Source organism: Mesoplodon mirus, assembly GCF_964341445.2.
Source record: "Mesoplodon mirus genome assembly, chromosome: 7".
Classification (NCBI taxonomy): domain Eukaryota; kingdom Metazoa; phylum Chordata; class Mammalia; order Artiodactyla; family Ziphiidae; genus Mesoplodon; species Mesoplodon mirus.
Window position 1 is genome coordinate 121,180,132 of NC_138983.1, and position 26,219 is coordinate 121,206,350.

Genomic DNA, 26,219 nt, shown 5'->3' on the forward strand with positions numbered 1-26,219 from the left:
GTTGCCTCTGAATCCTGACTTCTTTTAAATTTAAAAGAGATAAAGAACTATTAACCACACATGCCCAGGGGAAATAATGATGAAAATAGTACAGAAGGGTGTGACCCGAAAGGGAAGTCCCCCCTTACTCCTCCATGGTTGGTCTCATTTTTCACTTGACTTTTTTTTGGGTGGGGGGTGGTTTTGTCCATAACTCAAATAATATGCTTACATTTCTATTTCTTGATTCATCAATTTGAAGCAGTAGCTATTGACTCCCCATTATGATAGATGAGGCATGTATGTTCCCCTGACTTCTTTCTGTCAATTTTTATTACATTTTTATTCTTCTATTTACTTCCTCTATGATTTAAAATAAAGTGCTTAAACCTTCATTCCTTGATTCATTAACATAGTATCTCTTGTTTCTCCACCATGTAACATGAGGACATTACTTCGACATTGCCCGCTTTCTCTTCCTCCCAATCTCAGTCAGTGCTAACTTTACTTTGTCAAAGTTTAGAACATTTATATTTCATAATGCAACCATAATTAGTCTTTGTATTTTGTTTATATACCTGTTGATGCTGAAAATTGAAAATCAATACATAGCTTTAACACTACTCTGATTTTGTAGGTATTATTCACTGTAGAATCAGTAGAGTACTTGGATCTATAGAGGAGATGTAATCCTATGTCACCAAATCTGCTCAAAGGAGGTTGTTCCAAGCATCAAGGTCAAATGGATTCCTGCTGTACTCAATATCAAGTCTTCAAAAAAAATGATTTTTATCTATTTCATATCTGGAGCATACATGACTGATCTTGGACTTGCTAATTGCAATTCTCTCTTTTCTTGCTGACTGACGTAACAAAGACCTTCTCCATATTACTAAGAATGTCCAACTTTAAAAAATTATTTATTTATTTATTTTGGCTGTGCTGGGTCTTCGTTGCGGCTTGCAGGCTCTTCCTTGTGGCACACGGGTTTCTTTAGTTGCGGCGCGGGCTTCTCCAGTTGCAGTGTGCGGGCTCTAGAGCACACAGGCTCAGTAGTTGCGGTGTGTGGGCTTAGTTGCGGTATGTGGGATCTTAGCTCCCCAATCAGGGATCAAACCCGGGCCCCCTGCATTGGGAGTGCAGAATCTTAACCACTGGACCACCAGGGAAGTCCCTAAGAATGTCCAACTTCCTAGTTATTCTACTTGTAGAAGGGCCAATTTGGAGCAGATTTCTTTCTGTGTCATTCTGAGCTTTTTCAGTGCACTCCTGACTTAGTTCCACTGTTTGCTGGATCTCATACAGTCTCTTAGGTTTGAGAGACTCAGTATGCAAATGGACACTGTTCAGACGATATGAAAAAATAGAACTCTGACCCACAATCTGCAGCAACCAACCCAGGACACCAACCCATCATCTATGGTCACTAGTCCAGGAAGCCAGCCTGCTATCTATAAGTCAGACTTGTAGGAACTCAGACCACTATGCCCATGAAGCCAAACAATAATCTCTGTAACAATAGGATCAACATGGCCAGGGCTTGATTAATATCTGACAGTTTCCCTCATTTTTTTCCTGATTCCAACTTAGGACCAACCAGAGACAGCCAGTGTCCACCCCTAACCAATGACATAGGAGGCCCCACTTCTAGTTAGCCCACCCATGGCTTCCCCATGCCAACAGCTCCAATCAAGGCACTTTTGAAGCCTTCCCATTTTCCAGTATAAATCTTCCCCACTCTTCTGCCTGACTTCGAGTCTCTGCCAAAACACAAGTGATGGTGACAGACTCCCTTGCAAGCTCTGGATAAATAACCTTTGCTTGTTCTTATTTGGTTGGTCTTTGTTTATTTCTACACATTCATTTTTGTTTGTTTGTTTTTCTGAAGTATATCCTCAGGTAATTTTTATCAATAAGATGTCTGGGTCTTAGCAGGTGTGAAAATATCCTTATTTTGTCCTTTCACTTGGCTGACTTCTGGGTTCAAAATAACTTTACTCAAAATTTTAGAGGAATTGCCCCACTGTCTTCTATTATTCAGAGTTGTTACTGAGGGGATTATCAATCCTTTGTAGATAAACTGTTTCCCCAAGTAGTTTTAGAAACTTCTCTTAATCCATGTTCTGAAAGGGCATGAGGATATATGTAAGGATTCTCTTTTTAGAATCATCCTGCTCAGGACTTGGTGGGCCTTTTAGCAATAAAGACCTCAGAAATATTTATTTGATTCTTTTCTCCATTCCTTTTTCCTGGTTCTCTCTCTCTGGACTCCTGTGAGATGGATATTGACTCTGATTAATCTTCTATGTCTTTTTTCTTTCATGCTATGTCTCTTTGTCTTTTTGCTTTCCACATTGAAATACTTTCTTAAATTTCTGTTTCAACAATTATAGCACCCTATTCTTTTTTTTTTTTTTTTTTGCGGTATGCGGGCCTCTCACTGTTGTGGCCTCTCCTGCTGTGGAGCACAGGCTCCGGATGTGCAGGCTCAGCGGCCATGGCTCACAGGCCCAGCTGCTCTGCGGCATGTGGGATCTTCCCGGACCAGGGCACGAACCCGTGTCCTCTGCATCGGCAGGCGGACTCTCAACCACTGTGCCACCAGGGAAGCCCCACCCTATTCTTTATGAATGCAGTTTCTTCTCAAATATCTTTGGGGTTACTGAACTGAATTCTTTGAGTTCTTTACATTTCCTTTAGTCTATTCCTTCAGAAGCCTGTTTCTTTGACCTGTTTCTTCCTTTGTGTTCTCCTTGAAGGTCTGCTGACCCTGGACTGTCTGTGAATATTTACAAGGGGAGGACCAGACTGATTACTGTAGGTAGCCTATATGTAGATTTCCTGGCTCTTGCCCTTCCCCTGAAGGAGAGGGCTGAGTGGGTGAGCCAGTTTTACAGGCAGGCTTCATTTTAGGGTGTGTGAGTGGGGAGCAGTAGGCAAAATTGGGATGACCCTACTTTGGGATGCCAATTCCACTGTGAAATCCTACACATTTCCAGGAAGAACTCCTAATTTCTTCTGATTTTTCAGATTCAGCCTGGGGGCAAAATGCTGGGGAGGCAACCCTTGAAGACCTTACTTCAGTCAGTGTCCTCCCTGGCAGCTCATCCTCCCACTCTAGGGCTCTAGCTGCTGATTTTTTGTGGGGGATGGTGAGGAGGGGTCTCTGCAGCCCTCTGCCATTGTTGTTTGCAATCAGTATGATTGCATTCACCTTGTGACTTCCTTGGTTCTTTCTTACCCAGTCTTCTGCTCTGAGCATTTTGTTGAATTGATTCCCTTTCGTACTTTTTAAACTGTCATTCTGGTTGAATTTTGGAGTGGTCTGCTTTTTCTACAACCTTTTAATGGACTCAAGTGCTTTTTTGTTAGACTTAGGACTGAGAAAGTTAGAAAAAATATTCTATGACCTAAGGCAAATCAATATAATCTTACACTTTATTGCCGTCACCCAAAGCACCCTCCAAGCCACAGAGACAGAGAACTCGGGATAAAGAGGCAATGACAAACACAGGTGGGAGTGCTTTTGTTCTACTGTTCACCAGGGGTAAATGCAGACCCCACGGGAGCACAGCCATGGCCCAGGAAGATTTGCTGAGCTCTGTCATCTTCTAAGTGCTCTGAGGATAGTCAAATATTATTGTGCAGAACTGGCAGAATTTTCTGGAAAAGGCATGTAGAGTCTATTTCACTCTCTCCTAGATTCTTCCCCCTGGCAGAAGTCAGAGTTATGGTAACCTAACTACGGAATAACAAGATAGATATGTTTACCAGAACAATTCAAAAATATATTCATAAACAACTTTGCAGAGCAGGGAGAAGAAGAACTGCAAAATATCTGGCTCAACCATTTCATGAACTGATTAGGAAAAGAAGACCTTGATGCTATTTCTCTTATATTGTGCACAAATTGTGGAGAGAGAGTAGAAGTGGTGTCCAGTCTAGAGAATGGCTATCCAGCACCTGCCTAGGACATTCCTCAGATTCCACCCTGACAGAAGTTGAGGGACAGTAATCCTAGGATGTCAGACGGCGTCGGCAGCTTGTTCCTGCAGAAACCAGCAGTCCTCACACCGTGACAGAGCCTTCATTCTGCCTGGTACCACATCTTCTCTTGTAGCGAGTTTACTTATGTACCCAGGGTCACACTGCCAGCAAGAGGCAGAGCTTGGATTCAAACCCAGGACTGTTGAATGTCAGAGCCTGTGTTTTTTCTGCCATGGCATTGCCTTGCACCATTTCTCTAAAGAAGTTAGCATCAAAGGGCAAGCATGGAATACAGCTCAGCCGTGCACACGGGTGGTGACACTCCGTGAAGCGCAGTTGTGGTTTGGGGAAGGGGTGATTGGAGGGCTGACTGTAGTGTGGGGAGGGCAGGGACCATTCTGTCTGTCCAAAGTCCTTCTGGCCTCTGTGAGGCACAGGGCCCAGCCTCGCGCTGATGCTTGGTCGGTATTTGCTGCTGAATGAATGACTTGGAGCGGCCTGAGAGGTTTTGTGGAGAAGGCAGGGTTTGAGCTTTGAAGGAGCCTTGGGTCTGGGATGGTGGGGAAGGCAGAAAGAGCTTTCTGGGGCCTGAGAGACAGGATAGAGCATGTCATGCAGGTGGGGGCAAAGGATGAGGGCTGGAAACCCGTGGCAGGCCAACTTGAAGAAGCAGCAAAGGCTGGATGATACCAGGCCCTGAACATCAGAGAGACTGGAGGGAAAAGGATGGAGGAATCAATGAATGGGAATGTTGTGCTGTCTTTCAACATGAGCTAGGATGAAGATACTTTGATTTCTCAGATTCCTGAAGATGAATAAAATTGTCTAATCTAATAAATTAGTAATGATAGTTATTTTATTGAGTCTCACCATGAGCCATCGATTTTGCTAAGTGCTTTGCATCAGCAGTCCCCAACCTTTTTGGCACCAGGGACCAGTTTCGTGGAAGACAATTTTTCCACGGACTGGGGGTGGGGGTGGGGGGAATGGTTCAAGTGGTGATGGCTGGCGGCAGATGAAGGCTCGCTCACTTGCCTGCCGCTCACCTCCTGCTGTGCAGCCAGATCCTAACAGGAGTGGACCAGTAGGTTGGGGACCCCTGCTTTACATACATCGGCTGAGCTAATCCTTACTACACTTTGTGAGGTAGCTGCCGTTTCTTTTTCTAGAGAGGAGGAAATAGAGGCTCCGAGAAGCTCAGAGAGGTTAAGAAACTTGCCCCAGGTCACACAGCCAGCCAGGGCAGAGCAGGGGCTTGACGCGAGGTGTGTCTGCCTCTGAGCTTCTTAATGACTGGGTTTTACTGCCTCTCAGAGCAGGTGCACTTGGCTCCTGCTGCAACAGCAGGAGTCCCTGGGGGAGCTGGAGGTGTGTCTGCTGCTGTGTCATCCGACAGGCAGGATCTGGCAGGCTGGTAGGAAGTGTGCGCTGGCTTTTTCTGGGGCCAGGCTGGCATAGCTGGACTCCGCTGTGCTGCGGCAAGACGTGGCGCCAATTCCCTCAAGGCCAATTGCAGCCACATTCCTCTACATGTCAAACACTTGCTCAAAGACTTGAAAACAGCCTCAAAGGAATAAATAAACGAGGGAACAAAGTATTTGCTCTTCCCTACGAAGCTTGGCTGGGAGTCTCTCTCCCAAACTTCTCACATGCAAAATGCAGTTCCAGGGAGCAGATTAACATTTCAAACTGGTTCGCTCAATTAGACCGGAACACCTGGTTTTGCAATAACTCTCATTTTCCTTGTGTGCGGAGGGGTTCTTGAAATTCCCGTGCTGCGTGGATTACCCTGATGACTGGTCACCAGCTGTTACGTTGGCATGTTGTGCGACAATTGATGGCAGCTCCCAGCTGGCATTTGGCAGGGGCCCCAGCAGAAGCAGGTAGCAGGTTAATGCTGACACCTTCCCTTCCTCCTGTCCCGCGGGCCCAGGCGCCTCTTCGGCGATATGTGGCTTAGGCTGAGGGGTAGAGTGTTGGGAGCTGCAGACCCTGGAGGCTGGCAAGCACCCTTCTCGCCTCAACATCTGGGCTGATTAGTCAAAGCTGGAGGCATGGGCAGGGGGCGGGTGACAGAAGGACATTGGGAGATGTGTTGTGCTAGAATCCAGACCTGCTCTGCACAGCCCTGAGGCAGACATCTTCATCTGGGGGCTCTATACCAACTTTACTGATGGATAGGGCAAGTTTTAGAATTTCATTTAACAGTAGCAATAAACTCCAAATCCACAAAAAATAAAAACAAAAATATCTGGAGTCTGGAAAGAAAGAAAAGATATTTATCACTTTTCCCCAATTGCCTAATGGTAAGTTCTCTTGCCCATTGTGTGTGATATTGATGGGATGCAGGGCCCCGCCTCTCTCCCTCAGAATCCAGCCAGGGAGCTTCTCCCCTCTTCAGCCCTGACCACAGGGCACCAGTGTGCAGCTTGGGCTGGACCAGTCAGATGCTCCCACCCAGGCTGCCTTTGAATCTGGTGCCAAGGCCTCAAGGATGAGGTGAAGTATTTTATGTAGCATCAGGATGGAGTCCAAAACAGGCTCTGCTTTGGTCCTGAGAAAGCCTATCTCTGAGAAGACTCCGTTCACACATGGCAGCAACTGTTCAAGGGGAGTCTTCCTGCTGGAAGATGGGAAGAGCAGCTTTTTTTTTTTTTTTTTTTTTTTTTTGCGGTATGCGGGCCTCTCACTGTTGTGGCCTCTCCTGTTGCGGAGCACAGGCTCCGGACGCGCAGGCTCAGCGGCCATGGCTCACGGGCCCAGCCGCTCCGCAGCATGTGGGATCTTCCCAGACCGGGGCATGAACCCGTGTCCCCTGCGTCGGCAGGCAGACTCTCAACCACTGCACCACCAGGGAAGCCTGGGAAGAGCAGCTTTTAAGCCTCATGAAACCAGGATACTGCAGACATGAGGTGAAAGGACCCCAGGATTCTGTCCTCAGGGGAGTGATTGTTTTTCAGATGCCTCCAGGTAGGGGTTAGTGCCTGGGGACTGTTTTCTTCCTGCCACCTCTGCTCCCCCTGGGCTGCCAGGGCTGATAGCTGACCTCTCCTGTTCACATGGGGCCCCATTCTTCTAGCTTCCTTAGGGGGCTGCCACCCAGTTCCTCCGTTGTGTATCCACCTCTCAACATCCTGGGCCTCTCTGGGACCTCAGAGCCCAAACCCAGTATCTCCCAGGGTGATGGCCAGGAAAGCCTCTGCTGGTCTGGCTATGGGCTCAGGTTCCAGAAGTAGACAGTCCTGGATTTCCTTCTGGCTCTTCCACTGACTTGCTGTGCACCTTGGATAAAGTGATGCGGCCCTCTGTGCCTTAGTCTCCTCATCCACTGATGAGGTGGTAATAATACTCATCTCAGTGGGGTTGTTGTGAGGGTTAAATGAGATAATGCAATCCATTAAGTGGCATAAAAGAAGCACTTAATGAATGTTAGCTAATAATTATGAGGATGATAAAACAAAGATATTAATCAGTGGGGTGCTGCGAAGGAGAAGAGATTAGCTGGATTCTCTCTCCTTTCCTATGGGAAGCAGATGGTCACTTTCAAAGCTCATTTCTGGAGCTTTGTTATCTTACCCACTGTTCTCCATTAATGTTCTCTTTGGGTGGGACACAGGGTTTCATAATGGTCACCAAGACCTTACTCTCCCTCAATGTGACCTTTAGTTTGACCTTTAATGTGACATGCTTCTCCCTGATGACCTCCCTGACCCACTCTTGGCCCGGAAATGCCCAATTTACAGTTTGGCTAAGCTTTCCTTATCAGGGGGTCTGGCTGCCTTATCTCAGGAGAGGGCAACAAAGCACAAAGCACAGGTGGATTCAAGTCCTAGCTCTGTCACTTCCTGTCTGTATGGCTTCAGGCATACAGATTAGGCAAAATACTTAATCTCTCCAAGCCTCAGTTTTTCCTTCTGTAAAATAGGAATAATTGTAATTTACCAATAGAGTTATTGTGAGGATTGAATGAGAGACGAGGTATACAATGGCTGGCATATAGTAGCCACTCAGTCAGCGAAGATATTTTTGAATGGATTATACTACGAAACCACTTAGATTTTTCTTGTTGCTCTATCTGCAAAACATAGTTAAGAGTGATGGATGGGACGTAGGGTGTGAAATGGGGAAAAGCCCTGAATGAAACCATTACTGATGCTAACACTGGGCTTTGGAAGAGGAAGGCTGTGGGGAGAGGTTTTAGGGGGTCGGTCCCCAGTCCCACGTGTGCTCCTGGGCCAAAGGTGAGGGAGCTCCCGTCCTGGGTTGGGGATTTGGTCATGCGCATTCACACCCGAGTCCCCTGACAGGTCTCACTTTCCAAGAGCCTGCCCTGCAGCCTTCAGCTCAGACCTTTCCAAAGGGCCTAGAGTTATTCACACAGCAGCACATCTTAATTTGGGGTTGGAAGTGAATGAGGGCCCAGAGCTCTGATGCCTGCCACTTTGGGAAGGAAGTTAGAGGCCTGTGGGGAGCAGGTTTGGATGCTGGCTTATTACTTTCCTGTTTCAGTCAGGCAGGCGGTTGCACTTATTCAGTGCCTACAGGGTGGAAAGTAATGCACCAGATGCTGCAGGGAGGAGTTGGGGAATAGAAAATGTGCCCAGTCTCCCTTGCAGAAGAGCTTACAGACCATCAGGAAGTTAGGACACACAGCGGAAAAGATACAATAGAGAAGTCACGTCACTGTGTGTATTTTTACGAGCTAGATCTCTGCGGGAGACAGGGGTGAGCTGAGCTGGGGTGGGGGCTTGAGGTGTGGTTTAGATCTGGATGAGGCTCACTAGGAAAGCCTTTCCAGGGAAAACTAATTTGAGCAGGGTTTGGAGCCACCCAGGGAGAGGAGGCGGCTAGGGCACTGCACAACGGACTATGGCATTTGCAAAAGTGCAGAAGCAAGATCTGGACGACAGTTGATAAGCCTACTGACGTGGCTGGAGCGGATCATCTTTGAGGGAATGACATGAGGTCTGTGAGGTCATCTTGGGGAAGAGTGGTGGGCGGCGAGGGGGAGCTGTGAGAGCAAGTCTCATGACAGGTGAACAGAACATTCATGTGCACCTTCTGGCAGAGGCAGACCTTTCCAGGGAGCTGAGATAAAGTAAGCTCCACCCTACGTAGGTTTGTGTGTGTGTGTGTGTGTTTGGTTGAGGTGGGTGGTGAATTACTTAGGACTCTTTGACTGCAAGCAACAGAAACCAAAGTGAGGTAACTTAAAGCAAAATCTTGTAGAAATAGGAGACTTTAGAAGCTGTTTGCATGACAAGCCCAGTTTTTACTCAGGTTATATGTTCATTTGGGGGTAGATTAGGGACACTGTGGGGATAATGGCAGAGATAAAGCCACCAGTTCCCCCCTACCCAACCTCCTGCTAAAGAAAAGCCATCCTTTGACCCCCAGCAGGGGCTGGAACCAGTAACAGAAGCCATTAGGCCTCTTTTTCTCCCTCTGTCATCTCTGCTCCTTTTGTGTGTGTGTGTGTCATTCTGTAGCCTACTTTCCTTTTCACCTTAGACCACAGGGTAGGTGGCAGGCCACCTTAAAGAGACTAATTCAGACTGAATTAGAATGTCCTTATTCCTGACTCCAAATACTGGGAAAAAAAAAATCTGATCGGCCTGATGAGTCAGATGGCTACCCCTGATCCAGTGAACTCCAACTGGGGGAGTGTGGTCCCAGATGCAACGTGACTGCTGGCCCACCCTGGGGGTGAGATGGGCAAACACCCCAAAGAGGGTCTTGGCAAGTGGCTGTAAGGGCACGTGAAGGGAGCTGAGCTGCTGTTGTGGAGCTTGTCTGTGGGGTAGTGGAAAGGCCAGGAAACCTGGGTTCCGGGCTCGACTATAAACAACTTGTGACCTTGGGCACATGTCCCTCCTTTCTGAGCCTCTGTTTCCTCATCTGTCACATGAAGTGTTGGGTTAACTGATTCCTCCCAGCTCAGAAAGTGTGTTTCTCTTGCCCATGGATGGGAGGATGAGGGCCTGGCTTGGGGTGAGGGCCGTGGAAGTGAAGTGGATATGAGAAAAGCGTCATAGGAATAATTGGAAGATGGTGGTGAAGAACTGGTTGTGGAGGGTAAAATAAAGAGGATTCAAGGGACTTAGAAGCTGGAGGATGGTGGCATTACTCATGGCGATAATGCCAGTAGGAAAGATGACCCATTTGCAGAGAGAAAGATGAAGACCTCAGTTTTAGGTGGTGGGGTATCCAATTTGAGAGACTTGACAATCCCCAGGGATGGTCGCTTGTCAAAAGCCATGCGGTCAGAGAAATGTAGATTTGAGAGTCATTTTCATCGGAGTGATGTTTGAAGCCAGAGGAGATACTGATCTTGAGGGGAAAAAAGGAGAAGGAATTGAAAGACGCCTGGGAGATAAAGAGAGCCACAGGAGAGGGTGTGGCTGGGAGGAGGGGTTTCAGCTGGGCAGGGGCTTGGGTGATGCACAAATGTGTGAGAAACTAGAGCAGGAGGGAGGAGGGCCACTTCTCAAGGAGCAGTGGGCGTGGATGTCCAGAAGTAAGGAATTTAGAAACGAGAGGCAGCTGAGGCAGAAAAGGCAGTCCATTTTTGAATAAATGAATTGGGCAATGAAGGTGAGAAGGAAAACACAGGGTAGTAGCTTCAGGGACCAGCAGACTCGGTGGATTCAAGAGCAACCTCTCTGCCTTCCTCCCTCCCTCCGTTCCTTTTTCACGTGAGGACATAGTGAGAAGGCGCCATCTATGAACCAGGAGGAGGGCTCTCACCAGACACTGAATCTATGGGTGCCTTGATCTTGGACTCCAGCCTCCAGAACCTTGAGACATGCATTTCTGTTGTTTGAGCCACTCGGTTTGTGATATTTTTGTCATAGACTCACACAGCCTCCCGCTCTCTCACCTTTCAGAATGGGACGACCTCAGTTGTGACCCTAAAGGGGATCTTGGGAGAACAGAACCAGCCGGTCCCCTTGGTCACGCACCCTTGGCGATCTTGATAGCTCAGTGGGGAAATTTGTTTCACGGTGGGCTGTCCAGGTGAGAGATTTTTTTTCCCCTACAGCTCTTGGCCTCAGATCATTAAGACTGGGAGTTTGAACAGTGTCTGAGGGACTCAAAGAATGTCCCCACAATCAGTGGCTCATTCTCTTGTTTCTTAGGCATTGGCCACCAAAGCCTCTCAGTGAAGGGTTATGGACAGTGTCACCTGTGAGTGTTTGGGGAACAGCAGCTCAGGAGCAGAGGACGAGAAGGGCCTGGACCAATGTCCCTAAGCTGTGCACCAGGCAAGCATGTGGGCCTCGTGGGCCCTCCTCTGACCGCCACCCCATCAGGAACAAAGAGCCGCCCTTGACTCCGGGACCCACTGCACCTCAGGGTGTGCAAGCCGAGATGTCAGGGTGCTCAGGCGTTCGGGGTTCAGAGTCTTTAAACGCACACCCTTAGGATGACTAAATAGCACTGGTTCCCCCGTGGCCTGTCACCTCATGACTCTCTTAGCTTCCCATGTAGCCGAATTCCCCAAAGGGTGCTGGGGAGCCTCCCAGGCCTGTCACGTGTCCTGGAGAGCTTGTCAGAGCATTTTGTTCATCTTCGATCTCGCTTAACCTCAGCTAGCTGATCGTCCTCAAGCAGTGGTTTTAAAAATAGAGGACCTCCTCTCACCTGAAATTCCCTTCTCCTAAAACATCTCTGTCATCGGCAGAGCCGCCTCCAGGCCCCTCCTGCCCTAATTGGCAGCGCTGCCACAGGCGGCTGGTAATGACGTTTCTCTCTGTGCTGGGAGGGAGGTCCCGGGCGTTCCCGGTCCTTCACAACCCTATCCCGGGGTTGGGGGTACTGGGAGGGGCCTGGAGGGGTTAAGTTGCCCCATTTGGACTTGCCTCCTGGATCAGGCCACCCTTTCTGTCCTCTCAAGGATGGGCGCCTGATGGAAGCCGGAAGGAACTCTGCACGGGAGGCCGGCGGAAGCATCAGCGTGCAGGCAGCGGCATCAGGCAGACAGCTGCCTGCTGCAGGGTGAACGCTCCCGCCGGCCAGATGCTGGGGCTGGTCTTCTGGCCTGTGTTCAAGCTCGGGCCTGCTTGTGCTTGGCAGGAGCGCCCGTGGGTTCCTTCACTCAGAAGGCGCCCAGCCCTTCCTTTCATCCTGGCTCTGCTATGGAGACGGGAGCAGGCCAGCTGGCTTTGAGGTGGGCTGAGACCCTGCACTGTGCTGACGCCCCGCTGGAAGAGCCCGGGAACGCGGAGGGGGAGGCAGGTCTTCTTTCCAGAGAACAGGGGCCAGGCCCCGGCTTCCCGGGCGCCCGCAGGCTGAGTGGAAGGCCGGGTGAAGCGTCCTCCGGCCCTGAGGGTCACACATGTTTGGCCACAGACACTGGGACGTTTCAACCACAGGCCTGTTCCTGTCAGCCCTTTGTGTTTATCCACTCACAGGATTGATTTTCTAGTGAAATCCTCCTGCTGCATGATTTAGGTTCATTTATATAAATTATACAGTGATTTATTTAATGACCTACTTGGAGCACTATAAATTCTACAGCATCCGTGCAATTTATTATTTAAACCGCATATAAATCATGCAAGATGAGGAGATGGAATAGTGTGTAAGGATCTGGGGCTTGGCACAAATTGCCTTATGGAAGCTCAAAGTGGGCCTTGTTTTAAGTATGGAAAACAGACAGCGGACATGTCAGCTATTTTGGGGGGCGGCGGTGTCCCAGTAACCTTTGTCTCTTGGCTCAAACAGTGCAGCCCTCGTGGGACTCACTGCGGCCTGCCCTCAGGTGGTGGGGTGACCCACGTGCAGGCTGAGCTGCTGTGAGAAGGAGCCCGCTGGCTCCATGTGGCTAGGTACTCTGTACCCGGCACTCTGACATTTCCGAACTTTGAGAAGTGAGCCATGCTTCATGTGGAGTAGACAGAATAGGCCCTTAGGCTCTTGTCTAAGCCCCAGCGCCTTTGCTTAAAAATTATCCTCTCTTGTGTGAAACTACCCACCTCTTCATCTTCCTTAGTTGGTCAATTCCTTCTAGATTTCTCTCCAGGCAGCAGTGGCCAAAGGAAACCCATGACTATATAGAAGGAGGCCCACACCTCTCTGCCCCTCCCCAGAGCTGGGAACAGGATGCATGTGACCTAGAAGTACAGTGTGCAGGATACAGTGTGCAGGAATGTGACAGGTACATCATTCATTCATTCAATCACTCATTCGTTCATCCATTCAACAAGCATTTCCTGAGCTCTTCCTCAATTTTGAGGAATAGGAAGAATGAGGTACCATGCATAGTAGATAAGGGAGTCTGGAAGCCAGGACTGGCGCAGGACAGTCTTTTGACAGCAACCCCTGCACCGAGCTAGGCGGCCTTAGGAAAGCTTTAAACCTCCTGCTGGACTCTTAGCTTCCTCAGCTGTAAAATGAGGATGAACACATCATCAGAGGTCATTAATAAGTGAAGAGAAATAAGTGAGATGATGCATAAGTCATTGAGAATGGGACTTGGAAGATAATAAATGCTCCAAAATGTTAATTATTATTTGACATGAATTCTGCCTTCTCAAACTGTAAAATATTGAAGATTTGCAAAACCTGTACATAAAAAATTTCTACATAAGGTAGAATAATATATGTACTATTAAGAAAGGTACAGATGGAGTGCTGAGCTAAGCTTTTCTTTTTTGTCATTTGAATATTTTGTAATAAGTAAGTCATACACATGGTGCAAATTCAAAAGGCACAAAAAGAAATACCATGAAGAGTAATTCTCCTTCCCACAGTTGCCTCCAGCCATACAGATTCCTCACCTGGATGCAGCCACTGTTAAGTCTCTTGTGTATCTTTCCAGAAAATCATTGCACAGGGAACGTTAAGTGTATACACACTCTTTCTTTTCACACAAACAGCAGCACACAACCACTGGCCCGGGAAGCTTCCTTTTTTCACTTAGCAGTGTGTGCTGGAGTACCTTCCTGCAGCCTGCCCCGTACCATTCTGTGCTGTGTGAAGACATTGCTGAGTTAACTGGCTCTGCATTGCTTCACTTTTACGTTGCTTCCAATATTTTGCTATTACAAAAAATTGCTGCAATAAATATCATTTCTTGTTAAAGTATTTCTTAAGGTTAAGTAATGAGATGCATAATTGCTGAAACAAAGAGTACATGCATCTGTAATTTTTATAGCTGTTGCCAAATTGTGCTTCACAGAGCTTTAACCACCTTCACTCCCACTAGCAATGGTTGTACTGCTTTGCACACCCAGCCAACAAAATGAACCACTGAACTCTTGACCTTTGAGACAGTTTCTTTTTGTCTTTAGGAGCAATTCATAGCCTTTTAAATGAACTGTCTATTCAGTTTTCTATTGAGGAGTTAATTTTTTTCTCATTGATTTGGAGCAGCTCTTTGTATATTAAGGAAATTAGCCCAGTGTCGGTGATATATCATATGCACCACTGCTACGACTGCCCTTGGACCCAAGAGGGGTCCTTGCCTTGGCTCCACTCTGGCCTCCTGTGGATGTGCATTACCCCACAGTGAGGAGTCTGTAGCACTAAGGGTGTGCTCATTCTTCTAGACCATTCCGTGGGTACAGAGGACTCTGGGATTTCCTGCTCAAACAGCACCAAGTCCATTACCAGGTTTCTTTCCAGGGTCCATCCTCCAGAGAGTGGACTGTGCTGCTGGTGTGCACAGCCCTGGATCCACTGTCTCTGTGTGTGTGTGTGTGTGTGTACAGAGTGTGGACATGCAGGCTGGGCTGCTCTCAGTGAGTGCAAGGCCCCCCTTGCAGTATGAGTTGGAGCCAGGAGTGGGAAGAGAAGGTGGGGGGGTGGGACTGGGTTAATTCCTCCTACAGTCACGTGTGGTATGGAACTCTGAGGAGTTTAAGAATTCTAAGTCCAATCTGGCCTTCCAGGTGGTTTTGAAGGCATATTTGTCAAGGTAGGAGATCAAAACATATTTTATTTAAATAAGTTTATTACCTTGATTTATAACTTTTAAATGTTATGACATATGCTGTGTGGGCTTCTGTTTATAATCTTTCCCTGTTGCTCGCCCTGGGCCCTGCAAATGTCAGGGCAGGCCTGACCACATCCTCTAGATTCAGCAGGAACCACAGGGCACACTGGCATGTATGTGCATTTTCCTTTGGCATGAGATCAAGGTCTCCAATTTATCATGGATTTCAGAGCTTGAAGGAAGTACAAGAAAGTCATCCTCACTTTGGACAGTTGCTGTCTTCCCCCTATTTTTATAGACGGGGCAACTGAGGCCCGGGGAGGTTCAGTGACTCACCCGAAGTCAGTCTGCTTCTTTCCTTTTCCAGGCCCGCTGATATCTTTGCTAAGTGTTTCTGTGAAAACTGCTTCAACATCCAGCTTTTCATGTTGTAATCAAATCAGATAGTGATAAAGTCTCAAGCAAGAGAGAATAAATATAGCTTCCCATGCAGGGATCAGACTGGATTTTACACCAGACTTGAACTATCTTCAGCTGCATCTTCCTGATGACTACGTTTCATAACAGAGGATCCCTCTCTTTGATTTTCTCCTGTGTGATCATCTGGAAACATGTGCACCAGATAGTTGGAACAATGCCATTAAAAATATTGATATTGGTGGGAAGTCGTTTGCCTCTTAGCCTGTGTGCTGCTCTAACAGCACGATGGCAAACGTGACATCTTCCCTGAGTCATTACAGAAGTCAGCGGCCATTTAGAGGAAGTTGGCTGTTTATTGACACCGGAAGGACAGCCTCACAGACCGGGGCTTCTGGAATCATGGCCGTGTGACTTTATAACCCAATTTGTGCTCCTTCCTGGTAAAGAGCAGAGGCCCTGCAGAGAGCCGGACACTCACCTCAGGCCTGAGAAGCACCCGCAGGTGAGAGAGGCTGCTTCACGGCAGGAGTCAGGAGCCCTGTGCTGCCCCCTCCGCTGCCCCGCCGCCTCGCCCTGTGCTGAGTGGCATCTGGAGGCCTGTGTGTGAGGGGGGCCCCAGCAGGTGTTGCCTTCCTCCCCAGGGACATCAGTCTCCTGCCATAGCCATAGGTGGAGCCTGCTGCAGCCTCTGAAGGTCTCTGCTGCCCAGAGAGGCCAAGGGGACAGGGACACTGGAGGCTGGGTGGGGCATGGGGAAGACAGGTTCAGGTCCAGGGCTGACCAGGTCGTTCCGCATCTCGGCCCCTCCATGCCTGTCTCCGCTCTACCTCTTCCACTGTCACTTAGGAGACCCCTCTCTGCTAAGGAGCTTCCCTTACCTAGCAGGGCTGCTAACGTTAGATTGCTCTCAACCCATTCCCAGTCTTGCTCCTAAGAGGAGAAACTGTCTTGCCCTGGAATCCAGTTTGTTTTCAGCGGGATGTAGGGGAAGGCACCGAGTCTGCAGCCAGACACACCCAGATTGAGCCTGCCCTCCCTCCAGCCAATCCCTTAACTTCTCTGAGTCTCAGTTTTCTCCTCTGTTGAAAGGAATGGTAACACCGCTCTCCGATGTTAGGGGTTTAAAAGGAGGTGATGCAGGGATGTGCTGATCACAGCTGGCATTGCTTAGTAGTTACTATTTTTAGAATTCTACATAGCTAATATGTTTTTAACTTTACAAATACTATCACTTAGCTTCCCATTAGTCATTGGAGAGACGTTATAAGGGAAGAAGAATGAGTATTAGTCCATGTAAGCAGAGGAGTCGAGTAAGGCACAGGGAGGTTTTTACAACTTAATCTATACAGATTTTCTTTTCTTTTTTTTTTTTTTTTTGCGGTACGCGGGCCTCTCACCGCTGCGGCCTCTCCCGCTGTGGAGCACAGGCTCCAGACGCGCAGACTCAGCGGCCATGGCTCACGGGCCCAGCCGCTCCGCGGCATGTGGGATCCTCCCGGACTGGGGCACGAACCCGTGTCCCCTGCATCGGCAGGCGGACTCTCAACCACTGCGCCACCAGGGGAGCCCCTATATAGATATTCTTGATCATCTGTTGTGTTCAGAGCCCTGCACAACAGATGATCGATCTGCAAATCCTATCCTGCAAATCCTATCCTTGAGAAGTGTATAAGCTCATGAGCCATGTAGTAAAATATAAACTCAATGAGGGGAGGAACTTCAGCTATTTTGTTTATGGCCGTACCCTCAATGCTCCATAAATGTTTGTTGACTGAATGAATGACATGGTTCTAACTCAAGACATAGGGAAGGGTAATAGATTTACAAGGCCCTCTGGAAATTCAAAAGTGAGGAAAGGAGTTCTGGCCAGGAAACATGAGGAATCCTTCAAGGAGACAATCATGTTTGGCCTGGGCTTTGAAGGGGGGGTTGAATCTTAGGCTGAGACAAGAAGAAAGAATGGTCCCAGGAGCAGGGGCAACAGGGGCAAAAGCATCGATGTGCACTGGTGGCCACACTAAGGAAACATGAGCATGTGTGTTGCCTGGACATTGGCGTGTGTGGTGCCCAAATTAGAGTCAATACTCTGGGCAGCCATGCATCCAGCTTTGCCAGAAAAAGTCCCAGTTAATGCCTGTTGTGGGTCAATGAATAGCTGGTACTTATTTTTAGTGTTGCTTTTTACTTTCAAAAGTGTCCTGGTTTGGAACATACATCATATGCTCACTGCATCTATAGTGAGAATGAAGCTACAAGGAACGGTTAGGGTGGAATTAAGGAAAGAAGATCAAAGAATTGGGACTTCAGTCTCTTGGCCATGGGGCCGTGGTGTGAGTGAATGTGTTCAACAGGCAACTGTGACGACCCAGCTCCAGCCAATGGCTGCCATGTAACTAAAGACCCGGATCATCAGTCAAGGTTCTCCAGAGAGACAGAAGCAGTAGGATCTATACAGATATATACTTAAGAGAAGATTTATTGTAGGAATTGGCTCATGTGGTTTTGGAGACCAGGAAGTCCCACGATTTGCAGTCCACAAGCTGGAAAACCAGGAGAGCTGGTGGTATAGGTCAGACTGAGCCTGAAGAGCTGATAACCGGGGAGGAAGCGGACGAGGGAGGAAGGTGATGACGTAGGTCCCAGTCTGAGTCCATAAAACCAGGAAAGCTGATGTCCGGGGGCAGGAGAAGATGGATATCTCAGCTCAAGCAGAGAGAATGAACTCCCCCTTCCTCTATCTTTTTATTCCACTCAGGCCCTCGATGGATTGGATGATGCCCACCCACACTGGGGAGAAAGATCTTCTTCTCTCAGTTCACTAACTAAAATGCTAATCTCTTCTGGAAACACCTTCACAGACAGACTTAGAATTAATGTTTAATCAGCTGTCTGGGCATCCCGTAGCACATAAAATTAATCATCACATTGGGCTTGCCAGATCTCCTGGTGTTTGAGACAAGTCACAAATCTGAATTTTTATATGTAACTTCTGATTTTAAAGTATTGGTTCAAAAATTTTGAAAACACCACGTAGGTCAAACAAAACCTGTCTGCATACTGTAACTGGCGTGAGGCCACAAGTCTGTCCCTCTGCTGGGCAGTGGGGAGCTGGGAGGATTTCTGAGGATGGGGGCAGTGGCCTGGTTAGAGCTGAGAATCACTGGGACCTGGGTGCTGAGGGGGAGTCAGGTGGGATGAGGGCAGAGGTGGGGCTTGCATGTGGCCACAGACCAGGTGAGCCACGAGGCAGCTCTGAACGGGGCTGGAGGCAGCGGGGGTGCAGACGGAGACAAGATGCTGGACGCACCGCAGAGGCCTGGAGGGCAGAGGCTGGCCGCGCCTGGGCCCAGGGTGTTGTGAGGGAGGGCGCAGTGGGGTGAGGCAGAGACCCCAGCAGGTCTGTGGGTTTCACACTGTGGAGGTTACAGTCTCCACCGGGGGTTCCTGTGAGACTGCTTCTTCCTCAGTGGGTCCTGAAAGAATTAGCTATCAACTGTCTAGCTATATTGCCTTGGGCTTTGCTGTCCTACACCCTGGTTAACGCCCCAGGAAAAGACGTCCACCTCCGACCTCGACAGCTGCCCCTCTCACTTGGCTCCCAGAATCACCAAGTCGCATTGCTGGAGCAGGAAGCAGCACGGTGAGGAAACGGCTGTTTGTGGCTATCTGAAACACCTGCTCTCAAAAAAAAGTCCCTTATGAACCATAAATGCTACTGGTGATGACTCAGTTAGCATATGTCCCCCAAAGGAGTTAACCAAGCTGATAATGGGCTTCTCACGCACCACCAGAGGCGGGCTGAGAAGTCAGTGCAGCTCCGGTGATTGACCACCTTCCACCCGTGGAACAGGCTCCGCCACTGATTCGACCCCTGGGGGCTGGGTATTCCCACCCCGAAGGAGCTGGCGCCAGTGTTTGCACCACCAGAGCTCCTGGACAGCAAAGCCAAAGGCAATGTGGCTAGACAGGTGACAGCTAATTCTCACGATGGCCATGTGAGGCGGGCCCGATATTACCCCATATCAAAAACTGAGGCTCCAAGGGGAGAGGAGAGATAAGGCAGCAAAACGGAGAAAAGAAGACCAAGTCAAGTACCCATCAAACTGAGGCCTACTGTGGGCGGGATGCACTTACCTCCTAGACAATAGCGTCTGAGTACAGAAAGGACACTGAGTTCTGTCTGCTCAGCCAAGCGCTTTCCTGAGGGAGAAAAAAATAATTCTCTGCAGCTGCCGTCCTCCTTCCTCCCTGTAGCGCTGTTGTTCTGTATAATGCGGGGGAGGGGGGGGATGAAGACAAGATATTTTGGGTCCAATCTCAGCCCCACCATGTAATAGCTGTGTGACATTGAACAAATTACTTAACCTTTCTGTCCCTCAGTTTCCCCACCTGTCAAATGGGGATAATAAGGACACCTACCTTCAAGGTTGTTGTGAAACTTCAATGAGTAAATACATAAGTAACAGGGTGTTTAAAAGGTTTCCATTGTGGCGCCAGGATACAGGAAGGGCGAAAATCCAATGCTGGGGGGCTGCATCCTGTGCAGAACGAGAGGAGATAAATGATACCTGGTCATGCACTTCTGAACCTCATCACCACAGCAGGGTACAAAAGGGGCGAAAGAGGGCTTCCCTGGTGGCGCAGTGGTTGAGAGTCTGCCTGCTAATGCAGGGGACACGGGTTCGAGCCCTGTTCTGGGAGGATCCCACATGCCGCGGAGCAACTGGGTCTGTGAGCCACAGCCGCTGAGCCTGTGCGTCTGGAGCCTGTGCTCTGCAACGGGAGAGGCCACAACAGTGAGAGGCCCGTGCACTGCGATGAAGAGTGGCCCCCGCTTGCCACAACGAGAGAAAGCCCTCGCACAGAAACGAAGACCTAACACAGCAAAAATAAATAAATTAATTAATAAACTCCTACCCACAACATCTAAAAAAAAACAAGCGGGGGGGCGAGAGAGATTGAGAGCTCTTCCTGAGAGACTTGTTGGTGAGCTGGGGTTCCTTCCCCCAACCTTCCCCATCCCACGGGGGAGTGGTGGGGAGGCGAGGACCACTCAGAGAGCCAGAAAAGACCCCCGTCACTGGGGACACATGGGGACTGGTGCAGGGCTCACACCTGTGGCTATCTGTCTATCTATCCATCCACATCTTTCTATCCATCCACATCTTATTGGTTCTGCTTCTCTGGAAGTGAACACGGAGGTTGAAGGCCAGGACAGGGAAGGCTAGCAGAAGAAGACACACTGCCCACACTGTAGAATCCGGAAAAGTGCCACCTGAGAAAAACTGTCAGCTTTTAAGCCCTGCCAAGTCCAGAGAGGGAAAGGCCATCTTACGTTAGGGCCAGTCAAGTAATTACCTTCCTGCCCCCTTACCTACTCCCTCCCCTGCTTCCACGGGGGCTGAGGGTAGGGCCAGGGGGCAAAGGAGCAGCCAAGGAAGATGGAGGACGTGGGAGAGACAGGAGAACCTGACTACACCTGCTTCCCAGGTTTCCACTGGTCCCGTGGGCTGGGGAGTAATAGAAACTGCCAGGCAACAAGGAAGCATCAGTTCAGGTTCCTGAGAAGCAGAGATTGTTGGAATACTTATGAAGAATAAAGGGGAAGAAAGCAAGATTATGCAGAGGGAGAGGCTTTTGGCCATGATGTAGAAGAGAAAAGGAAGGAGAATTGGGTACGAAGAATCCCAGACCATAGTGCAATGCTGAGCAAGTCTGGGTGGGGCTAGCTAGCCCCCCACTCGTCCCCCGCTAGTCCCCTAGCAAAAGTTGCCATCAGAAGAGTGCACTCGCTGGCGGAAATGGCCTGGTTCTGGCCGTGCTTGGCCTTCAGCTGGGAGCAGCCCTGGGAAGTACAGCCTTGGTGCAGGTGTGGTAGTGGGTCCCCAGGGTGGGCTGGACTGTCAACTCTGCTCCCCACAGCAGGTTCCCCGGAAGGAGAATTAAGCAGTCACCTCCATGGCCACCCTAGGCCCCACCCACACCTCCCCACACCCTCTTGCTTGCTCCCCAGTAGTCATACATGTTGCAGAGCCCACATGCATGTAGCAGAGCCCAGCTGCAGAGGAGAACATTCTGACTCCAAGTCAAGTTTTGGTTATTGCCTGGGAGCTGACCAGTGTTGACGGCTGAATTGAGACTGTTTGCGTTTGAAAGTGACTATAGACATCTTTATTACCTATGAGTGACCAGAAGAACTATGTAGACTATTTAAGTTTTCATCCAAGAAGGGCCACTTCCACTGAGGAGGTAAAAATGAACCATGGGTCTCCAAGTAAAAATACCTTTATGACACTATTTCCTTAGTCCTGCTCATTCAATGTAGTGGTTATAGCTATAAAGTGCTTAGAATAATGGCCGGCCTACAGTAACCACTAAATAATAGAAGTTAGCTTCAGGCAACCCTGAGGTCCTAGAAAGAGGAGAGAGAGGAGACTGGGGACAGGAAAGGACAGGGGAAAGCAGAAAGAACAGATATGTGTCAGTGCACGTGTCCAGCCCTCTTGCTAGCAGCTGAGCTCTGGGGGTGCCCTCCCCACGCATGAGGTGTGCAAGGAGCTGGGGCGGAAGGGGGGCGGCTCAACATCCATCTCTGGCGTTAATTAGATCATTAAGCCACTGTATTTGGAGGAAGAGAAAGATGTCCATCTGTCCTGCTGGCTGGAGCCCAACTCTCTGGGGAATGTGTGTACTTCCCTGGAGGAGTGGGTGTGGGTTTTTTTGTTATTCAGAGAATACCCGCCCCCAATCTGGCCCTAAAGCAACACCAGTCATCTCTATTGAACCTTGGCAGCAGCTATGAAGGGCTCTGTAAAAGTGAAAAATCCATTCTTGTTTCTTAGGATGCTGAAAATATAGTTGGAAATAAAAGACATGTGAATAGAACATTGATAATACTTAATGAAAGCTCAAAGTAAATGCTCAGGTGATAATGAAGAGCTGGCATCAGGGCATTGCAGGTTTAACTACCGGATGAATGCTTCCAGCCAGAATTGCTATAGGAGTTCACGACCCGGAGACAACTGGGTTTGGAATTGGACAGAATCACATTCCTGCCTTCACTTGCTGAGTGACCTTGAACATAGGACTTAACCCCTCTGAGCTTCAATTTCCTAACCTGTGAGGGGCTACAGGAATATGGGAGAATAGAATGATATGGTGCTGGTGAAAACATACTGTGTTTTATAAGAGTTAATTTTCTTTCTTTCTTTCAGATGGTTGGAGTAGCAAGAATGGGCACGGGCTAGTGGGACTTGAGCTGAGCCTTACACTAAGTGGAGGATTTGGTGGGTGTGTTGTCACAGTTAGATTATGGTACAGGACAAGCTTAGAGGAGGGAAAGTTCAAGGTGTTTTGGTTGATATGACTGCAAGAGTTTGATTGATATGGGGGTGGGAGACATAAAGGTGACGGAAAGGTGAGTTGGGGGTTGAGACTGGGGTTCCTTGAATTCCAGGATCACAGTACAGTACGCCCCCTACACACAAACGAGTTCCGTTCCGAGAGCACGTTCATAAGTCCAGTTTGTTTGTAAGTCCAACAAAGTTAGCCTAGGTACCCAACTAACACAATCGGCTATATAGCACTGTACTGTAACAGGTTTATAATACTTTTTACACAAATAATACATAAAAAAACAAACACAAAATAAAGAAAACATTTTTAATCTTACAGTACAGTACCATGAAAAGCACAGTAGTACAGTACAACAGCTGGCACACAGGGGCTGGCATGGAGTGAAGAGGCAAGAAGAGTTACTGACTGGAGGAGGGAGAGGAGGTGGGAGACGGTAGAGCAGAAGGATGGTCAGCAATAGATGGAGGGCAAGCTGCAATTTCACTCACGCCTGACGTTGACGGAACGCACGTTCACATCTTTGAAAGTTCGCAACTTGAAGGTTTATATGTAGGAGACTTACTGTAATAGCTACAACCATTTAGCTAATGTTATGGGCTGAACTGTGTGTCCCCTCCTCAAATTCATATGTCAAAGTCCTAGCCCCCAGTACTTCAGACAGTGACCACATTTGGAGACAATGTCTTTGCAAAGGTAATTAAGGTAAAATGAACCCTTTAGGGTGGGCCCTAATCCAATATGACTGGTGTCCTTATAAGAAGAGATTTGGATACACACAGAGGGAAGACAATGTGAAGACATAGGGAGAAGACTGCCACCTACAAGCCAAGCAGAGAAGCCTACACAGATCTTTTTCTCACAGCCCTCAGAAGGAACCAACCCTGTGGATACCTTGATCTCAGACTTCTAGCTTCCAGAGCTATGAGAAAGTAGATTTCTGTTGTGTAAGCCACCCTGTATATTGTATCTTTTTACGGCAGCCCTAGCAAATCAATACAGCCAGGGTAAGCACTTTCCATGTTTTCTCTTGTCAATAGGCAATGGGAATAATGTTTTCATGGTGGAATGATTACAACCTTGGGGTGAGAGCTTAGAGTCAAATCCTGGATCCACCATTTATAGCTTGGACATCAAATGCAGATGATAGTAATAGTGGAAGTGGGTTTGGAAGAGAATGTAATAAATGGTGGGGAGATTTACTTAGGACCTAAGCAGGATGAAACCATACACAGTCTAAAGGGCTGTCCCCTGAGCTTGGTCTCAGGAGGACATCTATGAGCCCTATAATTGCTGGCAAACTCTTTACCAGTTTTACCTGGATCTTGATCCAGAGCTCTCCTATAATGTGCCGCAGAAATGTTTTTGTTTCTGGCTAGACCCTTCCTGTGATCGCTACACCTTGACAGGCCCTGGATTTAGTCTGTTTTCTCTGTTCTGCTGCCCTCAGCTCCCTTCCCTGGCTGCTTTGACCAACTTCCTTGTACATAGCAAGGTCTTGGTCATTGTTATGGACGGAATGTTTTTGTCCCCTGCAAATACATATTTTGAAATTCTAACCCCCAATGTGATGGTATTAGGAGATGGTCATTTGGGGGATGGTTAGGTCATGAGGGTGGAACCCTCATGAATGGGTTTAGTGTCCTTATAAAAGGGACCCCAGAGAATCTCTTGCCCTTTTTTTGCCATGTGAGGACACAGTGAGAAGTTGGCAGTCTGCAGCCTAGAAGAGGGCTCTCACAGGAACCTGACTGTGGGGGCACCTTGATCTCAGACTCCCAGCCTCCAGACTGTGAGAAATAGACACTTATTGTTTAAGTCACCCAGTCTATGGTAATTTGTTATAGCAGCCCAAACTGACTAAGTCATCAACTAAGTAGTCTGGTGAACATAGTTTTTGAAGCAGAAGGTGCTAGTAGTTGGTAAAGAGCTGACTGTAAACAGAATAGGAAGATTGGGTAAATTCACTGGCTTTAAAAAAAGTATATTTTATATTTTCTCCACTTAAAAGTAATACATTATAAGAAATTAGAAAATATCTCTCATAATTAAAAGGAGAGAGAAGAAAATTACTCATTCTGATCACATAAAGATAACAAAGTAATCAGTACACTGAGCAAGTGATAATCCCTAAAATATATGTAAACAATTTCCAAACTTGTTCAAACTGTTGTTCAGGCCTGTTCAAACCTGCTCTCAGGCTAGTACTTTTTTGTTCCTTTGATAATATCTAGGGCAGATGACTCAGGACTCTTTCTACCACCTCAAATAATAAAATTCTCTTGTAACTTTTAATCACAAAACAGACCCTTTTAGTAATTTAAATGTCTATTCTGTATAATAGCAAAATTCAGGATTTAATTTAAAGTTTCTCTGTAATAGAGACTGGCAACAGCCTACCAAAATCCTTTTTTTCCCATTTTCCATTATATTCAATACTAAGGTTTCTGATCACCTGGCTGCTGAATTGGACTACATTTCCCAGTCTCCTTTGCAGTTAGGAGTGATCATGTGGCTGAATTGTAGCCAATGGAATATGAGTAGAAGGGTTATGTTTCACTTCTAATCCTGTCCCTTAAAAACTTCCCATATGTGCTCCTCCATACTATTTCCTCTTTCTGGTTGACTGAGATGGAAGTGACCCCAGGGTGCTTTTGGAAGCTGTGTGTTAAGGATCGTCAGCCAGGATCCCTGAATAACTGTGTGCAGCAAAGCTTCCTGCCTTCCTCTCTACCCCAACCTGGAACTTCCCTGTATAGCTTTATGAGCAAGAAATAAACCTCTATTGTGTTGAGTCACTAAATGTTTGGGTTTGTTTGTTACTGCAGCCTAGCTTACTTTAATACATTCTCCACTCAGGTCTGCATCAGGCTAAAAGCCTGCAGTGGGAAAGGGGTACAACTAGTACTCTCTCTCCCTGCTTTGTGCCTCCTTTCCCTGCCCTCAACTCTGCTGACCCTCTGTAGTTTCAGAGCCCCCTGGGGTTGGCAGGAGCACAGGGGAGAAGTCAGAGACAGGAGCGATCTTGCTTGACTGGGACCATCATGAACTTGGTTTTTGTCCTCATAGTTTTTGTACATATTCTAAGTCTACTCTCTCTTGTGGGTTGCTTTTGTGGAGTGTGCTAGAAAGCTTCTGTTTTTCCCTCCAGATTTAATCTCTCACCCCTTTCAACCTGCTTCTGCCCCAGATGGCTGACCAGCATAGACTGTATCAAAGGGCTTCTTCAACTTTTGGCTTCTGCTTGAGTTTGGCCAATGGGGAGCACTGGAAGGAGACTGGAGATGCAGGAGAGAGAGGTTGGGACCTTTGTTTCCCTGATTCTCTCCCTGTGAGGTAGCATTGTGTGGTTGCATCCCTCTGTTGAAGGTCACAGCTCCTGCTGGGAAGTTCTCTCCATATGCTGCTCTCTGCATCTGGGCTCCGGTAACCACTCTTGCCCTCACCCCTTCAGGATGGTAAGCATGCCAGGCTGTTATTAGCTCCACAGCACTGCACTGTTTCCCAAGGTCTCTCTCTCCCCTGCCCACACCTTCATATA